General features: G+C 45.0%; 1 long non-coding RNA gene across 1 annotated transcript; it reads left to right on the top strand.

Annotated features, from left to right (window-relative positions):
* The first annotated feature begins 4,492 nt into the window (after nucleotides 1–4,492).
* LOC129387659 (uncharacterized) lies at nucleotides 4,493–18,591 on the top strand. Its single transcript, XR_008614849.1, has 3 exons — nucleotides 4,493–4,719; nucleotides 8,300–8,360; nucleotides 18,395–18,591. It is a non-coding gene; the product is annotated as an uncharacterized lncRNA (long non-coding RNA).
* Nucleotides 18,592–19,275: the final 684 nt, after the last annotated feature.

Consider the following 19,275-nt stretch of genomic DNA (forward strand, 5'->3'; position numbering starts at 1 on the left):
TATCCGCTCTTGTGTGCGCAATGGTTGCCCAAGATTTTGAACTACCGCCAGAAGATGGAGAAGTTCAGCGCTGCCTTGACTCATCTGATCCGGTATCACAATAAGGGTGACGACTTCTTGTCTCCAATTGTGATCGGGGACGAACCATGGTGCCACTTCTACGAGACTGAAACACGACAGCAAAGCTTACAGTGGAAACATTCGAATTCACCACCCCCAAGAAAGGAAAGGCCATCATTTCCGCCGCAAATGTGTTGTTGACTTTTATTTTGTGATCGTCAGGGGCCATAACTGATAGAATTCGCTAAATCTTGAGAGACTATCAATTTGTTTCGCTATTGTAAAGCGCCAGATTGGCTGCGTGTCACAATCAAGAACGAATTACGTGGAAAATTGACGAATGGGGTCATCTTGCTCCACGACAATGCCGTCCCCACGTCGCTGATGTGGTTAATACAAAACTGGCAATGTTCAAGTGGGAAACGCTGCAACATCCGCCATACAACCCAGACCTGTCGCCTTGCGACTTCCACTTTTTGGAGCATTTGAAAAAAACAGCTCAAGTGAAACAGATTCGTGTCGGACGATGACGTGAAAGAGCCAGTTGCAGACTTTTTGAAGCAGCAACCCAAGGAATTTAATGAGACGGGAATCACGCGGCTCGTTAGACAACGGGACGAATGTCTAAATGATCATGGAGACTACATTTAAAAAAAGTACCCCGTTTGTCATATATTCACATTGGCTAACTTTCATTTGACTAGCCCTCGTTTATTTTGCAGAACTCCTGCTTTTTATACGTGCTCTCTGTTGCGGCTATAATTTCGGTGCAATTACCCACGATACACGACCGGTGACAGCTGCTCCTGCGCAATACATTGGGACAAATGACAGTGTCATTGAGATTTTTCACTCGCCGATGCATATGTAAAAGAATCCAAACAAGGTTCCTGAATGACAAAGTTTCATTAGAATATTCATCCTCAGCTTGCTAATTTCATGGCCTTTACATTTTTCATATCAGCGGCATGCATTGCCTTGCTGGTTTCGAACTGATATAGTTCTAAAGTTCGCGTGATATTTTCTTTACTTATTAAATAGAGAAAAAACATGGAAGCATTGATATCGGTTATTTTGGACACAATTTTTGGCACATACAAGCATATTCTTTTACAAAAATATACATATTTTACTTGTTTTGATAGTGCGCAGCGTTCAAGAATTCGTTTGCAGCATCTTTAGTAATGACAATGCAGTTATTAGTGATGTATTTGATCCCCAGACAAATTGTCCAAGAGGAAGCTTTAGCTCGCGCCCAACTGACTAATGACTGGCGTACCTAATGACTGGCGTACAGCCAAGGTCATACCAATTTTTAAATCTGGCGATCGCTCATCACCGCTTAACTACCGGCCTATTTCGTTAACTAGCACCGTTTGCAAACTACTCGAACATATCATACATTCTCAAATCATAAAACACTTAGAAGAACATAACATAATCTTCAAATACCAGCACGGCTTTCGCAAGGGATATTCATGCGATGGGCAACTTGCAGGGTTTACTGATGACTTACTTTCATGTATTGACGCTGGCAACCAAGTCGACGCAATATTCTTAGATTTTTCCAAAGCTTTTGACCGCGTTCCTCACCACAGGCTACTACTGAAACTTAAACATTTTAACATTGACGCACAAGTCATTGCATGGATAAAAGATTTCTTGTCTTTTCGAACTCAATTCACAAATATTAATCATTGCAACTCCTCTTTTATTCCTGTCACGTCCGGCGTTCCACAAGGGAGCGTGCTTGGCCCTTTGCTTTTTCTAATTTACATTAATGACTTGCCTAACTGCATGTCGTCCAGAGTAAGACTGTTCGCCGATGATTGCGTAATTTACCGTACCATTTCTACTGACACTGATCATCAAGCTTTGCAGTCAGACCTCAACGCAATAAACAGATGGTGTTCAGACTGGCAAATGACCCTAAATCATACTAAAACTAAGTGCATGTCATTTACGCACTCCTCTTCCCGTATTCCAACTTCATACTTTATAGGTAACAATGTTGTCGAACTTACTACCACGTACAAATACTTAGGAATCAACTTGCAATCGGATCTAACATGGCATCATCACATCAACGTTACTCTTGCATCTGCTAACCGTACTTTCGGAATCATGAAACACAGACTAAAGCAAGCGCCTTCACACCTAAAGAAACTCGCGTACACCACGTTAATCAGGCCTAAAATTGAATATGCATGTGCCATCTGGGACCCGAGCCAAGACTACATTATACGTAACATTGAATCCCTGCAAAGCCGTGCTGCTCGCTTCATTTTTTCAGATTTTTCTCCGTACTCCAGTGTTACATCTTTAAAAATTCGTGCCGAACTGCCTCCGCTATCACTACGACGGAAACACGCCCGCCTATCTCTCTTTCACAAACTTTATCATCATGATCGTTTGCGCGACGACTTCTTTCAGTCACCCCCTGTCATTTTTCCTCGCCGTGATCACCCCTGCAAAGTCAAACGCCCAGCTTGCCACTCGGCCCAATACGCACAATCATTCATCCCCAAAACCATAGCTGACTGGAATAACCTACCATCTGATATTGCCACTGAAGTTAACACCGATCAATTTCATCAAATGCTGTGGAATCATATCAGAACTTGACGTCTCTATGCGTCTTTGGTGTTAGCTATTTCTTTTCAGGGCTAATTTAATACCTTTGTATCGTATAGTATACCTTTGTACAGTATAGTATAGTATTTTTTGTATAGTATAGTATAGTATCTTGTTTGACATCGTATTGCAGTTTTTTCTCTTTTTGTGTTATCCTTGAACCCCCGGTGTTTCGATTTTCACACTTCATTCTTATCTTTATTCGAACTTTAATCCACTTCCAATATTGGTGTATGCGTATTTTGTGGTGTTCTTACTATGTTTGCTGAATTGTTTATTTTTACTATTTTTTTTCGCATATTCTTATTAGTGTGTTTCGTGTGCCCCCCCTATGTAATACCCTCTCCAAGAGGGCCTTTAGGGTATTTGAATAAATAAATAAATAAATAAACTCCGACGCGGCCTATTCAAATACATGTAAAACGCTAAAACGCTTTTTTGTGATAACCCCCGGGTCGCTTTTAATGAAATTTGTTGCATTTGAGAGAGAAAGTTAAATTCTAGTGTCTGTTGGAAGCGGAATTTTGATTTAGGGCCTGAACATTGTTTCAATATTTTGAAAAACTCGAAAGTAAAAAAAATAAAAGCACTATGTTTACCAACTAATAGCTGTGCAACAAGCACACATGTCGCTGTTCAGTAAACGGCATCTATTATAACAGTCAAAGCGGACAAATTTGGTGTGTCAATTCATATCTTACGTGAATTGGTTACGTTGTGTACAAGGATTCTGCGAAAGCCATATTTCCATAATGCTAAATTTTTGGAGATTCACGTGTAACATAGAAATTTTGTCCGGTGTAGATGTACTATTAGGTGCAATTCACAGAATTGCAATAGCATTTTACATTGCTGAGTTACATAGTTTTAAGCTTGATAGTTTAGGTTCCTGAAAATTTGCGATTTTGGTCAATTTTTATTCAATAATTGAGAACCTAAATAAAAAATTCGAAACCAGCAGTCACTAGAATTTAAGTTTTTCTTTTAAATGCAACAAACCGTGTCAAATTTGGTGCATTGGTTGCCGAGAAAAACGAATTCTCCTTCTACATGTAGTTAGATACGAGCACGCGAGCTAAAGCTTGCTCTTAAGGAGGAGACCGAGCTGCAATGTGAGCCCCCCCCCCCCCCGAACGAAATTTCTGGCTACGCCACTGGTCGCACTTAAGGAAATGGGCATGTTCGCATGTTAAAATTTTTTCTTAAGTATACATCATGGAGTATTGTAGTAAATGAGCATGTTTTCATTCCGTAATAAAGCTATAGATGGTGCCAACTCCTACAAATAAACATGACGCAATATTATGAAGCCTAGTAGTTTTGCGAGAATTTCTTGTCGCGAAACTGGCACCGCACACCTAGCAACCGCACATTCTTTTTCTTGCAGCTGTGCGCTCGCGTTTGTGAAACTTGCCAAGAAATGTGAAATTTTGCACAAACAAGTCGCGAAATTTACAAATAAGGACGTGTATTGAAGATATACGCCGGATGTTATACTTGGATGATATGCCCAGCCGAGTTGCATATCTCACATTTCGTCTTCTGGCATACGTGCGAACACCTGTTTCATATGAAAGCCCTAAAGTTGTTTTTCGACTACATGGTAGAAATATTCGCCCGATGTGTTACCGCTCAAACGTCACAATGGCAATTGCTGACAAGCCACCGAAACAATGCGTTAACGACGTATTGTTGTGAACGTACAATAGCCATTCCGTTGTATACACAAGCTCGGCTGAGCGATTCTGTAGCTACGTAAGTGATGCTGCAATTTCACCATCGACTATTGTTCTACGACCGGACGTGTACACAACAACGCAGTTCTGGTCACTTCGTATGGTTCCCTAGTAGGCATTCTACGTCCCGAGTCACCTAAAGGTACACAAGTGGTGTAAGGTATCGCGCTAACACTAGTTGCAACTCGTAAGGCACGCTCCCTCGAACTTGTCTTCAATTTTTGTACTCAGCGATGCGTGCAACCAAAGCTGTCATATTCGTCGTTCTTGTATTTTCTGTCATGCTAATGTAAGTAGCCCAGAAAATTACCTTGCATGATCAAGGCACCTGTGTCCTCCCTCCCCACCCCGACCCCCATTTTGTGCTAAAATCATCTTAAATTGGTACAACGGCTTCATCGAAAAAAATGGTAATTCTTTAACTCGAAATCTGGGGTCCAATTGGACTCCTATTAAACGACGGATAGCAGCGGAAGATATATTATGAATAATAGAGTAGTGGCGTTTCTTTTACAATGGTGAACGTCTTTGGCTTATGTGGTTCCCATATCAGAAAAAAAGGCCTACGATCGCAATTGGAACCCCCTACGAAAAAAAAAAAACGTTTATGAGACTAAGCGAGATCTTGTAGTTTCGCAATCAATGTATTTAAAGCAGCATTTCATCTACATGCGTTAACTCCTGATAAAGGAGCCAAGTTGGCCAGAAAACTTCGGGTATATAAACCTTACTTTTCTAGTTAAAAAAATTCACGAGCTTTGTCATCATCTCCTAATTACTTTTAAAGTTTCCTATATTTAGCCCAAATAAACGAACAATACTATAGAAATGTCAAGATTCTGAATTTCAATTGCATATCAGCGCAGCAACCAAAGGGATGAACACAAGCACTCTGACTTATTATTTTGCGTGTTACGCTGATAAACGATCAATATACAGTAGTAAAACACCTAAACCGCCACTTTCTTTAGAGTTCACGAAATAACGTAGCTTGATTATTGCCGCTGTGTGATCCCGCCTGCTTACGGTCTCCTGAATCGGATCGGGAATCTGCTGCCTCTTGGCGGACTGCACGGGGACTTCACTTGCGCTTGCCACATGGGGTTACTTCACACTACAAAACGTACACTTGGTACTACAGCAGAATCCGTATAAGCAGAGCTCGAAGGGACAGTACAGTGTGTGATGGTTATACGAAGGTTCATTTAAACAAAGGACGTAAGAATCACAAAAAATTGTTTTATTCTAAAAGCGCCTGAGTGAGTCGACATTACTGTGGCAAAAAAGAGCCTTTATCGCATTGTTCTTTTGTTATCGTAGATGATTTTGCTCAAGTTCCTGTTCATGCGCGATAGGATTCCCCAAAATTGTACACTGCAGACTCAACTGCATCTCTTGCCGTCTGGTCCGAAACAGCTAGCCACAACTATTCCTTGCATGAGACAACCAGCAGCCTCTTTGCGTTATATAGGTCCCTGGATCGACTACAACGTTATGTTAGGAGGCTGGAAATGTTAGTGGTAAAATTGACAGTCTCGACACGTGTTCAGCGGCGTGCTCACTCCTTTGAACACGTGAGCGTCATGTCGAGATTCAAGAACACGCGTGCTCAGGAGCACGAAAATTGGCAATTTGAAGTTTCTAAATTTTAAGTATTGTCTAAAACAATCATGAGAGTCCAGGGTGGCTGCGATCTCCACAGAACGTGCGCTGAGGAATATGGGGTGGACATGCAATCTTTCTTTAAAAAATTCACCGGCGAATACGGTACTCTCTCATGCGAAATTTGAGCACAGGTCTGTACGTGTTCCCGTTTCGCGTGTCAATATTTTGAATTATGATTATATAGGTGCACGATTTATATTATAAAGAGAACGCTGTGAGGAGCGTAGCTGGCAGGGACAATCTGTCCGTGCGGCACGTTGCAAAGACAGCGAAGTGTGGCGCGACTGCCTGGCTAATCGGAAGGTCGCGAGAGGCAGCGCGTCTGCGACGCGTGGCCGCCATTCATATAGCAGCCGCCGTAGACAGACCTCCACTCACGCAGTGCTTTGTTTCCACACAGACGACGCGCGCTACTCTGGCGCCATATCACAGCCATCGTCCCCACACATCCCTTCTTGCGCTTGTCTTCTCACGCTTTCGTTCCACCAACGACGAGAGCGGTCCATATTCGCGGGGAAATAGTGCAACAATGGTCAACGGCGACAACATCCAAGGGAGTGTCACATAGAGCCTTGCTTGTAGCCGCATGCCTTCACCCCTTGCAGCAGCCGCGATCCCCGTTACAACACGCTGGTACCGTGAACTGACCTCAGCGGCTCACGCCGCGGGCGAAGGTAGCCTTCCCCACCTCATGGCATCCTGACCCCCGCCCCCCCTAGGAAGTGCAGATGAGATAGCCCAGGCGGCTGCGGATTCCGTGGCCGCCGGCAACTCAGCGCATGCGCAGGCCGTTTCCCCTCCCCTCCTCCGTGTTAAGCCTCATGCTTTCGGTGTAGCCTCCTGCTCTGCTTTTCCCCTCGCGCTCTCTTGTTTTTACTGCCATAGCAATTACGTCGACGCTCCAAGCGCCTTTCTGCCGTCGCCGTCATCGTCGCCATCACCGTGATGCTCCGTATAAAGTCCAAACATCGTTACATCGTCACCACGCACCGCACAAGCGAGTGAAAGATTGCGAAGATCAGCGAACTATTGCAGCTCAATCTCGCGCGCGCACGTGGCATAAAGGCGGGACGGAAGAGCACCGTAATATTGAGGGCGTGGCCTATGTAGAGGTCACAGAATATAGAGAAGGGAGAGGGATGGCCTTCATAGAAGTAGACGTGGACGGAGAATCGCAAGTGAGCGGAACCATGAAAACGGACAACCCCGAAGTCACGGTGGAATCAGAAATGGCATCAGTGGTGGCCTCCACGAAAGGTAGAATTATCCTAAGCGACTCAAAGGTACTAGTTCATTATTTCGCAAAAGAACGCATCTCGGCAGAGGCACTCAAAATTCTAAATTATGACAGCGACCATCATCGCGGGACGATCAAAATTATTTGGGTGCCCGTGCCACTCCTGTCTGCCCTGCAATGAGGCACCTCATAACGTAGGTTGAGGAATTCACTCGCCCAGCAAGTGAACCCATATCACTCGCCCAGCAAGTGAACCAGCGCAGCCGGGAACGAGAGGAGACCGCACGGTCAGCTACAAAGAAACCACCGCCATCCAGAGCTAACCAAGAAAGAGGCAATAGCCTGGCGCCTCCTGCAAGCAAGCGCGTATCCTAACCCGGTGGCCTGTAGAATATTCTATCCGAGGCAATATAATGATCAATGTAAATTATGTAAGGGCACGTAGGGCGGATCTGCCACACGTTGTATGGGCATGTTCGAAGGGGGCTCCTTTCGAGGCCCGCAAAATTCACAACCGGCAGCTCAGACCAGTGAGACTGGGCTGTCCAGCTAGCCGAAGCAGCCGCTGAGGCCTAGGGGATATCGGCCGTCTGCTAGGCGGAGAGAGGCTGCGTCCGCCCTCGTGATCGCCGGCATCAATAAAAGTTGATTCTGTCGGTCTCTCAACATAATTGTTCAAACGACGATTCTAAGGGACTTACGGAGCCGGTCTGCGGGCTGCCAGATGTCAGGTGTCCGCTGAACATTGTTAAAACGTCCATTTACCCACTCTGTTTTTCAAAAGGAGCACTAAACGGTAAACGTAAATTAGTTAACACCGGTAAAGCAAATTTAGTGCTCTGGTTGTCTTCATGGGACGTGATAATGTTGCTAATTAGAATGTTTCAATAACAAAAGTGCCAATAAATAAAGATGACCCACAACAAGACGCGTAAGCACCTGCTGAGCTCATGTCTTCTCTTTGCAGCAAGAAGAGTTACACTGCCAAGGGTGGCAGTGACGGGTGGCCTACATGTAGCGGACAATGGGTGAGCTTCCAAACAAGATGATGCGTGGCGTAGCAAAGGCAAAGAGCTTGACCTCATGGCCGCTCAGGTTATATAAAAATATTACAATAGATCGTTACTTTAAATGAAAAACCCGCCATTCTGTGACATCAGCTAGCCTGAAATACTTATCATGAAATGTTTGCTCCTGCTCGCTGTCCTTCTGGTTTCTGATCTCTCTTCCTGGCACAGCTTTTATAACGTAGTTGAGCGATTCTCTCGCGTTCACATACAGTGCGGCTCTTTGCAAGTAACCAAAAGAAGAATTGAGCACAAAGTCATCTTCCCTTTTCCGTAACCTCACCGCATTAACACCATCAGTGATTGCATCTTCGGTCGCTTTTTGTCTGGTATTGTGCTGTGCCTAGTTGCTGTGCATGTCATAACAAAACTTGTTTGTTCTTGCCGTCTTGTGCTTCCTTACTTTGTCAAAACCATCAGAGGGCAAGTATTATTCTGGAACACTGCAATAAGCATTCCAAGGGTCGAGTAATACTACTTCTACTTCCAGCACTAGGCAAACTACTATTCCATCACTTGCTCCCTCTGAAACGTTATAATGTTATTCTCTATTTGCTTCTCGTTTGAATAGCATATGTACAGCTCTTTTGATAAAATCCCAAATTTACAGTCGCATATTCTTATATATATATATATATATATATATATGGTCAAAAGTTTTCAAAATGAAAGGCACTCCAGACGCGAGGTAAACCGCATGCATAATGTCGGAACAGGCCTACAGTTACTCAGGCTATATTTTTTTGTTTTCTCCTTAACTAACGGATAAGTTATGTTTAATTAATCAACTTTTCAAGTATTGGCTGCTGACCCCAAGTGGTATACGCAAAGTTGTAGAGCACCTTGGGAAACCTCTCAATATATTGTTTCCAACACGATATATCTCGCGTGGCCCTTTCTTCCACGTTCTAAAGAAAGCCCGCGAAATATCAAAAAATACCACGTGACGGGGCCCTTGCGCACTGTTATTCTACTGCTCTCAAGCGTGCAATGGATAAACAAGGACGGCTGCAGTGAGACTGTCCCCGTGACAGCGCATTATGCCTGGTGTAGGTATCTAGGCATCCGGCTCTTATCGCATGACGATCCAAATGTGTGCTGCTGGCTGAGCGTGGCCGACCTTGCTATTCCATCGCACCCTCGAGAGCAGCACAATAACAGTGCGCAAGTGCGCCGTCACGTGGTATTCTTTTTTTCATATTTCGCGGGTGTTCTCTGGGACGCGGAAAAAAGGACGCCATGAGATATATCGCATTGGAAACACTTTATTGATAGGTTCGTAAGGGTGCTCTACAACAGAGCTGCTTGTTGGCCTAGTTGGTGCTTGCTAAAAGACATGTCTTTTGCCGCAATTGAACACACACAGAAGGAAGACACATAGTCACAGCCGCCCGTGATGTCTTTATGTGTCTTCCTTTTCTGTGTGTTCAGTTGCGGCAAAAAACGTGCTCTCCAACATTGCATATCACACTTGGGGTCTCCAGCCTAATTTCCAAGGGGCCGAATGTGGCGAAGTCATAGCCTCACGTGTCGTGTACGCGCCATGGTGGTCAGCTGTTGAATGCGACACCCCTTCGAGGCGAGAAAGTGGCTTGCGGACCATCTGTCGCATGGTCGAAGGAAGGTCGAGGCAATGGCTCGTGTGCATGCTCGCAACCATCGTGATGTTTGCCAGCCGACCAAACTTTGGTGTAGTCTGATGCATCTTGAGCGCTTCAAAAGTGCTGCAATGCCTAACGACGTCGGACGTGGAACTTAGCCTTTCTTTTCCGATTAGAAAATGATACCGCCCCTCGTTTCAGCAAATGTCCGACTTTATCTTCTTCCGACATACGAGCACTAAACCTCGCTCAGCTTCAATTGGATATATGTGGTGCAGGTCTCACCTTGTAGCTGCGGCCGTTGCGACACTGTCTGCTCAGCACGCCTCTTTTTGGTGACTGAGTCCCCATAGCACGCCTTTAGGTCGTTAACAAAAAGATCTCACGCCGAAAACATGGCTTCTCGTGGTTCTCGTACCACACGAGTGCCCTATCGGTCAGGGAGAACACCACATTGGTGAGCTGAGTGGTTGCATCTCACCCGCTGGACTTGCTGATTCGTTTGCTGTGGACGAGCCACTCGTCTGCATTCTCTTTCGCTTTTCCTCCGAAGGTGGGTGGCGCTGGGTTATACTGAAGTGGACTGCCAGACGCGGCCTTCAGAGTGGCTCCTTAATAAGGAATGTCGAAGACGGCCACGGCAGATGCTGCGTGGGCGGCAAGTCGACGGCTTCGACGAAGCTTCTCCAGTTATGGTTCCGTTGTTGTGAGCGCTTGCCCAGAACCTTCACCACCCTGCTGCGTGCGTAGAAGACCGTTTATCACCCTTACGGCTGAAGGGGGCTGTTTATTTTAGCTCACCAAGGTGTGCCTCATGAGCGGCCAGTAGGTTGAAGATTTCAACGTCGTCCTCTTCCTCTTTCCAAACATGGGGCCGCAAGCACATTTACTAGTCTTCATTTTTCTCACGCGGATATGCAACTAGTTTCTCTATGTTGTCCTTGGTGTCATTGTTTGTTGGTTTCTTATGATAAATGAAAGTCGGACCCCTCATTTAACACCCTTTCCTTTCGTTCATTACACAACGAGGGTCGCGAATCCAGTAACATTGATGCCTTCAGGTAGTATTTCTCAGTTTACTGACCATTTGCCATCACCCAAGAAGATCACGTACTCGTGACGCCTGCAGCAGAAAGGATGTTCCACATCCACCACCAAGGTTTGTGAGTGGTGGCGCTGCCTAATACTTGCAGGATTAGTTCTAGTAGCCAAACATAAATACCCAAGAAAGTGGATGGGAAAAGGCCATCGCGGTAGCTTAATTGGTAGAGTATCCCATGCGTCATGCGAATACGTTGGATCGTTCCCCACTTGCAGCAAGAGGTTATTTCATCCACTTTCATTTACGTTATTTATAATTGGTTAAATTCATTTAGTAAGTCCAACTAATTTTCCCCATGTTCTCCTTGGTGATACTGTTTCGTTGGCTTCTTATATGATGAATAAAAATCAGGCCCCTTGGTTAACTCTCTTTCTTTTCGTTCATGATATATATATATATATATATATATATATATATATATTCACATTCAAGTAGACGCGTGTATGAAGCGGTTTATTGACGTTTCGGCTGGGGTCCGGCCTTCATCAGAATACATTGCATGGTGTCAGTACAGGTAATATACATGTGCATATCAACCAAATGAAGATATGTTTACATGAAAAAACACGAATAAAATGGGCGAACAAAATGCATCTGAATCGTTCAAAGGACAGCTGATAAGTGTATGAACCGATGGCGATTGCAAACATATCATCTAAAATACAAAGCCTAAAAGCGCCCCGAAATGAATTGCAAAAACCAATCGCCACGTGACAACAAAACGTCACCCAATATGTGCTATGTTACCAACCAAACACAGACACAGAAAAAGGGGAATAGTGACGTACTAGTAGAAGAAGGAACAAGTGACAGGCTACAAAGACACGCAACTCAATTTTCCTACACAATCATTCAAACCACACGCGACGGTATCGAACTTATAGATAAGCAAGGATTCGCAGGCTTCTCTATCATAATTTGAACGAAATCCAGATTCAAGCAACGTGACTTTCAGTTTCACAGGATTTGGAAGGTACATATTATCATAATAATACATATCATCATAATACACATCATCGTCATCATCATCATCATCATATTTATGTCGACTGCAAGACGAAGGCCTCTCCCTTCGATCTCCAATTGCCCCTGTCTTGCACCAACCGATTCCAACTAACACCCGCAAATTTACGACTTTCGTCGCACCACCCAGTCTTCAGCCGTCCTCTACTGCGCTTACCTTCTCTGTACCGATTCTGGTACTCTAATGGTCCAACGGTTATCTAATCTGCGCATTACATGACTTGCCTAGTGCCATTTTTTTCTCCTAATCTCTATTAGAATATCGTCTATACCCGTTTGCCCCCTTATCCAAACCGCTGTCTTTCTGTCTCTTAAAGTTGTGCATAGCATTCTTCGTCCCATCGCTCTTTGCGCGGTCTTTAATTTGTTCTCAAGCTTCTTTGTCAGTCTCCAAGTCTCTGCCCCATATGTCACGACCGATAAAATACACTGATTGTATACCTTCCTTTCCAATGGTAACGGTAAGCTCTCAGTCAGGAGCTCACAATGGCTACCGTATGCGATCCAACACATTTTTGTTCTCTGAATTTCCTTGTCTTGGTCAGGGTTCCCTGTGATTAGTTGACCAAGGTAAACGTACTCCTTCACAGACTCTAGAGGCTGACTTGCGATCTTGAACTCTTGTTATCTTGCCCGGTTATTTATCATTATCTTTGTCTTCTGCATATTAGTCTTCAGCCCAACTCTTACACTGTTCCTGTTTAGGTCCTCAATCATTTGTTGTAACTTGTCCGCAGTGTTGCTGAATAGAACAATCTCATCGGCAAACCGAAGGTTGCTGAGATATTCGCCGTCGATCTTTACTCCTAGGCCTTCCCAGTTTAATAGCTTGAATACTCCTTCTAAGCACGCAGTGAGTAGCATTGGAGAGATTCTGCGTCCCTTTCTGACCCCTTTCTTTATAGGTATATAGGTATCTTCCTGCTTTCCTTGAGCAGAATTAAGGTAGCTGTGGAACCTCTGTAGATATTTTCCAAGGTATTTACGTAAGCTTTCTGTACTCCTTGATTACGCAATGCCTCTATGACTGCTGGTATATCTACTGAATCAAAGGCTTTTTCCTAATCTATGAAATCCATATAGAGAGGTTTATTGTACTCTGCGGACTTCTCGATAACCTGATTATTCACACGGATGTGATCCATTGTAGAGTATCCTTTCCTGAAGCCAGCCTGCTCCCTTGGTTGACTAAAATCCAATGTTGCCCTTATTCTGTTGGAGATTATTTTGCTAAATATTTTATATAATACTGGGGGTAAGCTAATGGGCCTATAATTTTTCAGTTCATTACCGTCGCCCTTTTTGTGTTTTGTATAATGTTTGCATTCTTCCAGTTTTCTGGGACCTTTGCAGTCGATAGGCACTTCGTATAGAGAGCCGCCAGTTTTCCAAGCATTCTGTCTCCTCCATTTTTGATTACATCAAGTGTTATTCCATCCCCTTCTGCCGCTTTTCCCTGTTTCATGCCTTACAAGGCCCTTCTGACCTCATCTCTAGTTATAGGAGGAATGTCTGTATACTGTTCATTATGGTTTCGAATAGAGTACTCCTGAGTCATCTGGGTACTGTACAGGTCAGTATAGAATTCTTCCGCTGCTGTTATTATACCTTCGAGATTGCTGATGGTGTTACCCTGCATATCTTTCAGTGCATACATGTTGGTTTGTCCTATGCCAAGTTTCCTTCTCACTGATTTCAGGCTGCGTTCATATTTTACAGATTTTTCAATATTTCTCACGTTATTGTTGCTAATATCGCGTATTTCGCTTTGTTGATTAGTTTTGACCGTTCCGCGAATTATTTCTTATCTCTTGAGTTGGACACTTTCATTATTTGTGGTTTCTTTATTAGGTCCTTTGTTACTTTCGAGAGCTTGCCTACTGGCTGCCTTGGTGCCTTGCCTCCCACTTCAATTGCTGTCTCTGAAGCCCGCCTCGTTGCGGTTTCAGTCATTACCTCTATGTCATCATCATCATCATCTATCTGTTCTAAGGCTGCATATTTGTCTGCAAGTTCCAGCATAAGTTTGTCTGCTTTTACCCTTAATGCCTCTAAGTTGACCTGTTTTTTTGTTACCAATTTCACTCTTTTTCTGTTCAAATTGAGGTGAATCCTGGCCCTCGCTAACCTATGATCACTGCATTTTATCCTACCTATCACTTCTACATCCTGCACTATGCTGGGATCGGCTGAAAGTATGAAATCAATTTCATTTCTTGTTTCACCATTAGGGCGTTTCGAGGTCAATTTTCTGTTGCTATGTTTCCTGAAAAAGGTGTTTATTATTTTCAGCTTATTCCTTTCGGTGAATTCTATCAACATCTCTCCTCTGGCGTTTCTAGAATCGACAACGTAGTTGCCAATTTCCTGTTCATCCGCCTGCTTTTTCCCCACTTTTGCATTGAAGTCACGCATTACTACTGTATACCGTGTTTGCACTTTTCTCATCGCTAATTCAAAAGCTTCATAAAACTGATGTACTTCCTCATCGTCGTGACTGGACGTTGGAGCGTAGGTTTCTACTACCTTTAATCTATACTTCTTATTGAGTTTGATTACGACTGCTGCTACCCTCTCGTTGATGCTGTAGAATACGTTAATATTGCCTGCTATGTCCTTATGGATTGGGAATCCTAATCCGCATTGCTTCTTATCTGGCAGACCTCTATAGCAGAGGACATGGCCGTTATTCAGCAATGTGTAAGCCTCACCAGTTCTTCTAATCTCACTAAGGCCGATAATATTCCAAACAATGTCTGATAGTTCTTCGAAGAGTCCTGCTACGCTAACCTCACTCGAGAGGGTTCGGGAGTTAAACGTTGTAAGGGTCAATTTCCTTTGGCGGCCTGTCCGAACCCAGAGATTCTTAGCACCCTCTGCTGCGTTGCAAGTCTGACCGCCGCCTTGGTCAGGTGCTCCTCAGCCGCTGGGGACTGAGGACCATTGCTTAACTGAAGCTATCGTTAGGGAGGTCGTGGCCGAATACTGCACCAGGGGGGCCGATTCCTGTTCTGGTGAGGGAATGTCTTTGTTCAAGCTTAGTGGGCCTTCCTAATTTGGTCGTACCTGGATTAGTATAGCCCCACTCGCTCTCGGCATCTTTCGCCGGTGTCAGGCGTCACTCCAAGCCTGAAGATGTAGTGGTCTGGCGAATGTAAAAAAAAGAAAAAGAAAAAGAGGGGGGGGCGGAAGATTTGAACTTCCGACTACCGCAACCGAGCATTCGGCATAACTCGGTAAGACAATCCCGCAGGCAGCAAGGCTACCTCGTCGCCGATAGGTACGGCCCAGACGGCCCTACATGCTTAAGAGATCCGCTGATTTGTCCGCCCTTGGTGGGTTTTGCTCGTCGTCATAGGTTGCACGACATAGTGTCAATTCTCGGTGGCCCAACCGAATCCCGTTTCCCGAATCTTGTTTCCCGAATCTCACGCAGGCACGTGGTCTTGAGCGCGCCTGGGTACACGATATATTTTCGCTGAATTTGAACAGCACTTAACACTTGTGCGTAAAAATAAGAAAGGGACAAGTTTTCAGCGCTTACCGAGAGGCCCCGAGTTGCGTATGATCCGCTAGTCGCGTCTGCTTGTCACTTGGCGTCCCTTGTCCTTGTCCCTTGCTTGTCCCTTGTGTCCCTTAGCGACATAATACATAACATTCCCCCTATTTCCTTGAACTGTAAACAAGGTGGCTCGTTCGAGAAGACGAGGACAGCTTGAGCTAATCATGTGGGAAACGCGGAGTGTGAAGGTCGACCTTACGCAGCCGAGTCGTATCAATTTTATTTCAGTCGCGTTTGCGTCGTTTCGGTTAGTGTGCAGCAGCAACGTTGACCTGAGAAGCAAACTTTGCGTGACGGCCACCGCGGGAAGCAGACAACCTTTTCACGTGACACACCTTCGCCTACTCTCGGAGCACATGGAACGTTTCAATGGCGGAGCAAGCAGTCGCACTCTCGCGGAGCTACGGCTCTGCTCTTCCTCTCCGCTCTTTCCCTCTACTCATTTTGCGCCCATGGAGGGAGTTCCGCAATACGTGGTTGGAATATGTTGGCGTGACACAGCCCGCGAGTGAACTGCTGTTGGGCATAGGGTGCCTCGACAGCAGCGTTTCTCGTTGGGCAGATAATCCAGCGCCCTGGCAGGTATACAGGGTGTCCGACGTCACCTGAGCCAAGATTTTAAAAATGAAAAGGCGCGTCGGAAGCGAATTGAACCAAACGCATACTATTCGCGCTGGCCTATCGTGGCTCATCCAATTCTTTTTGTTTTCCTCATAACTCACTTATTAATCAAGTTTAATTGCCCAACTTTTTAATCATTGACTGAGGACCCCAAGTATGATACGCAGATATGTAGAACTACTAAAATCGCCATTCGAGTTGTTTGCTGTGCGGTACGTCTCACGTAGTGCTTCTTTCGTGGTTGCAAAGTAAGCCCGCGAAATATGAACAAAGCCGCGTGACGGAGCGCTTGCGCAGTGGTATCGTGCTGCTCTCAAGCGCGCGTTGGGTGAACGAGGTCGGCTGCACCATGACTGGCGACGGGGAAAGATCAAGGTGCTCTTATCTCCTCGGCAGGGCAGGGCTGGCAGCATGCATTTGCGCCATCATTCGACGGGAGCCGCCGGCTCAGCTGCCTACAGCAATCACGACGCCCTGCCGCTTCCCCGTTGCCAGTCGCGATACAGCCGACCTTGTTCACGGAACGCACGCTTGATAGCAGCACGATGCCACTGAGCAAGCGCTCGGTTATGTGGACTTTTTTCTGATTTCGCAAACTTACTTGCAACCAGAAAAAAACACTACGCTAGACGTTCAGGGAACAACTCGATCAGTGATTTCTGAAGGTGCTCTACAATTCCACATAACTTACTTGGGGTCCTCAGCCAATAAATAAGAGGTTGGGTAATTAAACTTAATTTGGTGTGTTACGGGGAATTCATAAAATTACCTGAGTTACTATAGGCCCATGCAAATAGTACGCGTTAAGCGCAATTTGCTCCGACGGACATTTCATTTTGAAATTCTTGGCTAAAGTTATGTGAGGCACACTTTATACGGTCATGACTAACAAAAATCGAGCCCCTCTGTTTCCCTTCTTCTTCTTCGTTCATAGCGAGTATCTCGAATCTGGCAACCATGTCGTGATTAGGTAGCATATAACGAGTTATGAGTTCGCGTGTTGTCTCCTAATATGAATAGTGCAGAATTCTTGTGAACTTACGAACACCTACGTTCCCAAGCCCATTCCCTGGATGGTGACTGGCATTTCCAATCACACAATGCCGCCATGTTGTTCGCGCTCTGTAGCTGTGTTGACTACGGCGTAATTTCCCTCCTGGCTTCTTCGCAACCAACACTCTGCTTTTTCGACACTTTCACCTTACACGGAAGGCAAAAGTTATGCAGATCCAACGCACCTCTTGGAATCCGTGTGAAGCGAAGCTTTCGCGAAGCGGTTAATCAAATGCTATCAATTTGACCCACTTCCTTCCTGCGTCTGTGACGTAAAAAATACAGGCGTGCCCGCATGCGCTTGCACACGCCCACTAGTGCGAGCCAATGCGACACACTTGAGGATCATCTCATAGAGCTGGTTGGCATCGGCACGATGAAATTATGCGCGCGATTGAGCCGTAGGCAGCCAGTAAAATGGTCCTATGTCTTGCCTGTGTATCCTGCTTGACCAGTTCGACCTCTTTTATTTGTGTTTATATTTACCCGATCATACACGTAATTAATGTGTTGTTTTTTTTATGTCTGGGCTATCCGGCAATACAGCAGCAGCACCCAGCAGCTAATGTTAGAAAAGCTCGGGACGGGTTGCAAAGAACTTCATTAAAACTTCTTTCTGGGCGAATTGGTGCATACTTGACATAAACATTGTAACAGTGCAAACACATGCAACCACAAAGTACCAAGGACGAGACACAAGCGCTGTGTCTCGTCCTTGGTACTTTCTGGTTGCATGTGTTTGCGCTGTTACAATGTTTATGTCAAGGGTTGCAAAGAAATGACCAGGAAGAAAAGAGGGCCTTCAACTTGCTCCTGCTTTTCGGCTACGCGCCTTGGTCTTCAAGGAACAGTGCTGTGTGCGACAAGCAGAAAGAAACGAAAGCGTAGTATTCGTCCGCGAAATTTTAGCCACTCTCTAGAAACGAAGGTGAAGAAGGAACTTTCACGCAATCGCAGCTAGAGCCACACCCATGCAAAACTACTTCTTGCTTGCCGTCATTTACTCTCATTTGCATGCGAATCATTCTTGCAGTGTACGTTCGACGACAACGGCCGCAGTTCCTGCCCACCAAACTGCCCCTGCATCGTCAATGAAACCAGGGGGAGTGTGCGTTCAGGATTTTGCTGGACATGATAAGGCAGGTCACGCTGGTTTTCGTGAAAGAGCTAGACAAAGCGAGTTGTTCTTAGTGCAACAAAATAAAACATGGAAATCTTGTCTGATGACAATGTACGAGTGCCACTTTCCGTATCTATGGCGTTGGCAATAACCGTTACCTCACCCGATGGTTCTTGTCTAGAGCGAGATAACGAAATATTACGCTGTATATAGAACCACATAAAATAATAATGCCTCCCTATAAAGTGTTTTTTGCAGAGTGAGAAGCAATAATAATTATGGAGAGGTAATAAAATGATATGAAATTTCACTGCCTAGGGAGACGGTACACATCACATTATTGTTACCTCAGAAGCACAGCAATTGAGCTCAATAGTTTGGTGCACGTGTTCTTTGAGCTGATGACCATGGGCGCTATAACGTAAAGCTATTCCAAACTTTTCTCTCTTCCAATTCTGAAATAAGCCCACCGCGATTGGTCAAAATCTTTTTTGGAGCACACCCCCCCTTCGCCTGTCTGTCAGGTGACGTCATGAAAACCGCGATAGCACCCCGTCTGATGTGACGTGCACACACTGATTGCGCATGATTGAACTGGACAAAAGAAGTATAGTTATTTCAGATTCGACGCCTTTTCGCCATTAGACCTCGCCTATGGGTCAAAAGATTTAGGGCTGCAACCACTTCACCTGGCTGTCACGTGACTTCACAAAACCGCGAAAAGTCACCGCGTCAAAGTGACGTGTACGCGCTGAACATGCATTATATGCCGAACAAAACAGATTTTCTTTTTC

This window comes from Dermacentor andersoni, chromosome 3, assembly GCF_023375885.2.
Source record: "Dermacentor andersoni chromosome 3, qqDerAnde1_hic_scaffold, whole genome shotgun sequence".
In the NCBI taxonomy this organism is placed as follows: Eukaryota; Metazoa; Arthropoda; class Arachnida; order Ixodida; family Ixodidae; genus Dermacentor; species Dermacentor andersoni.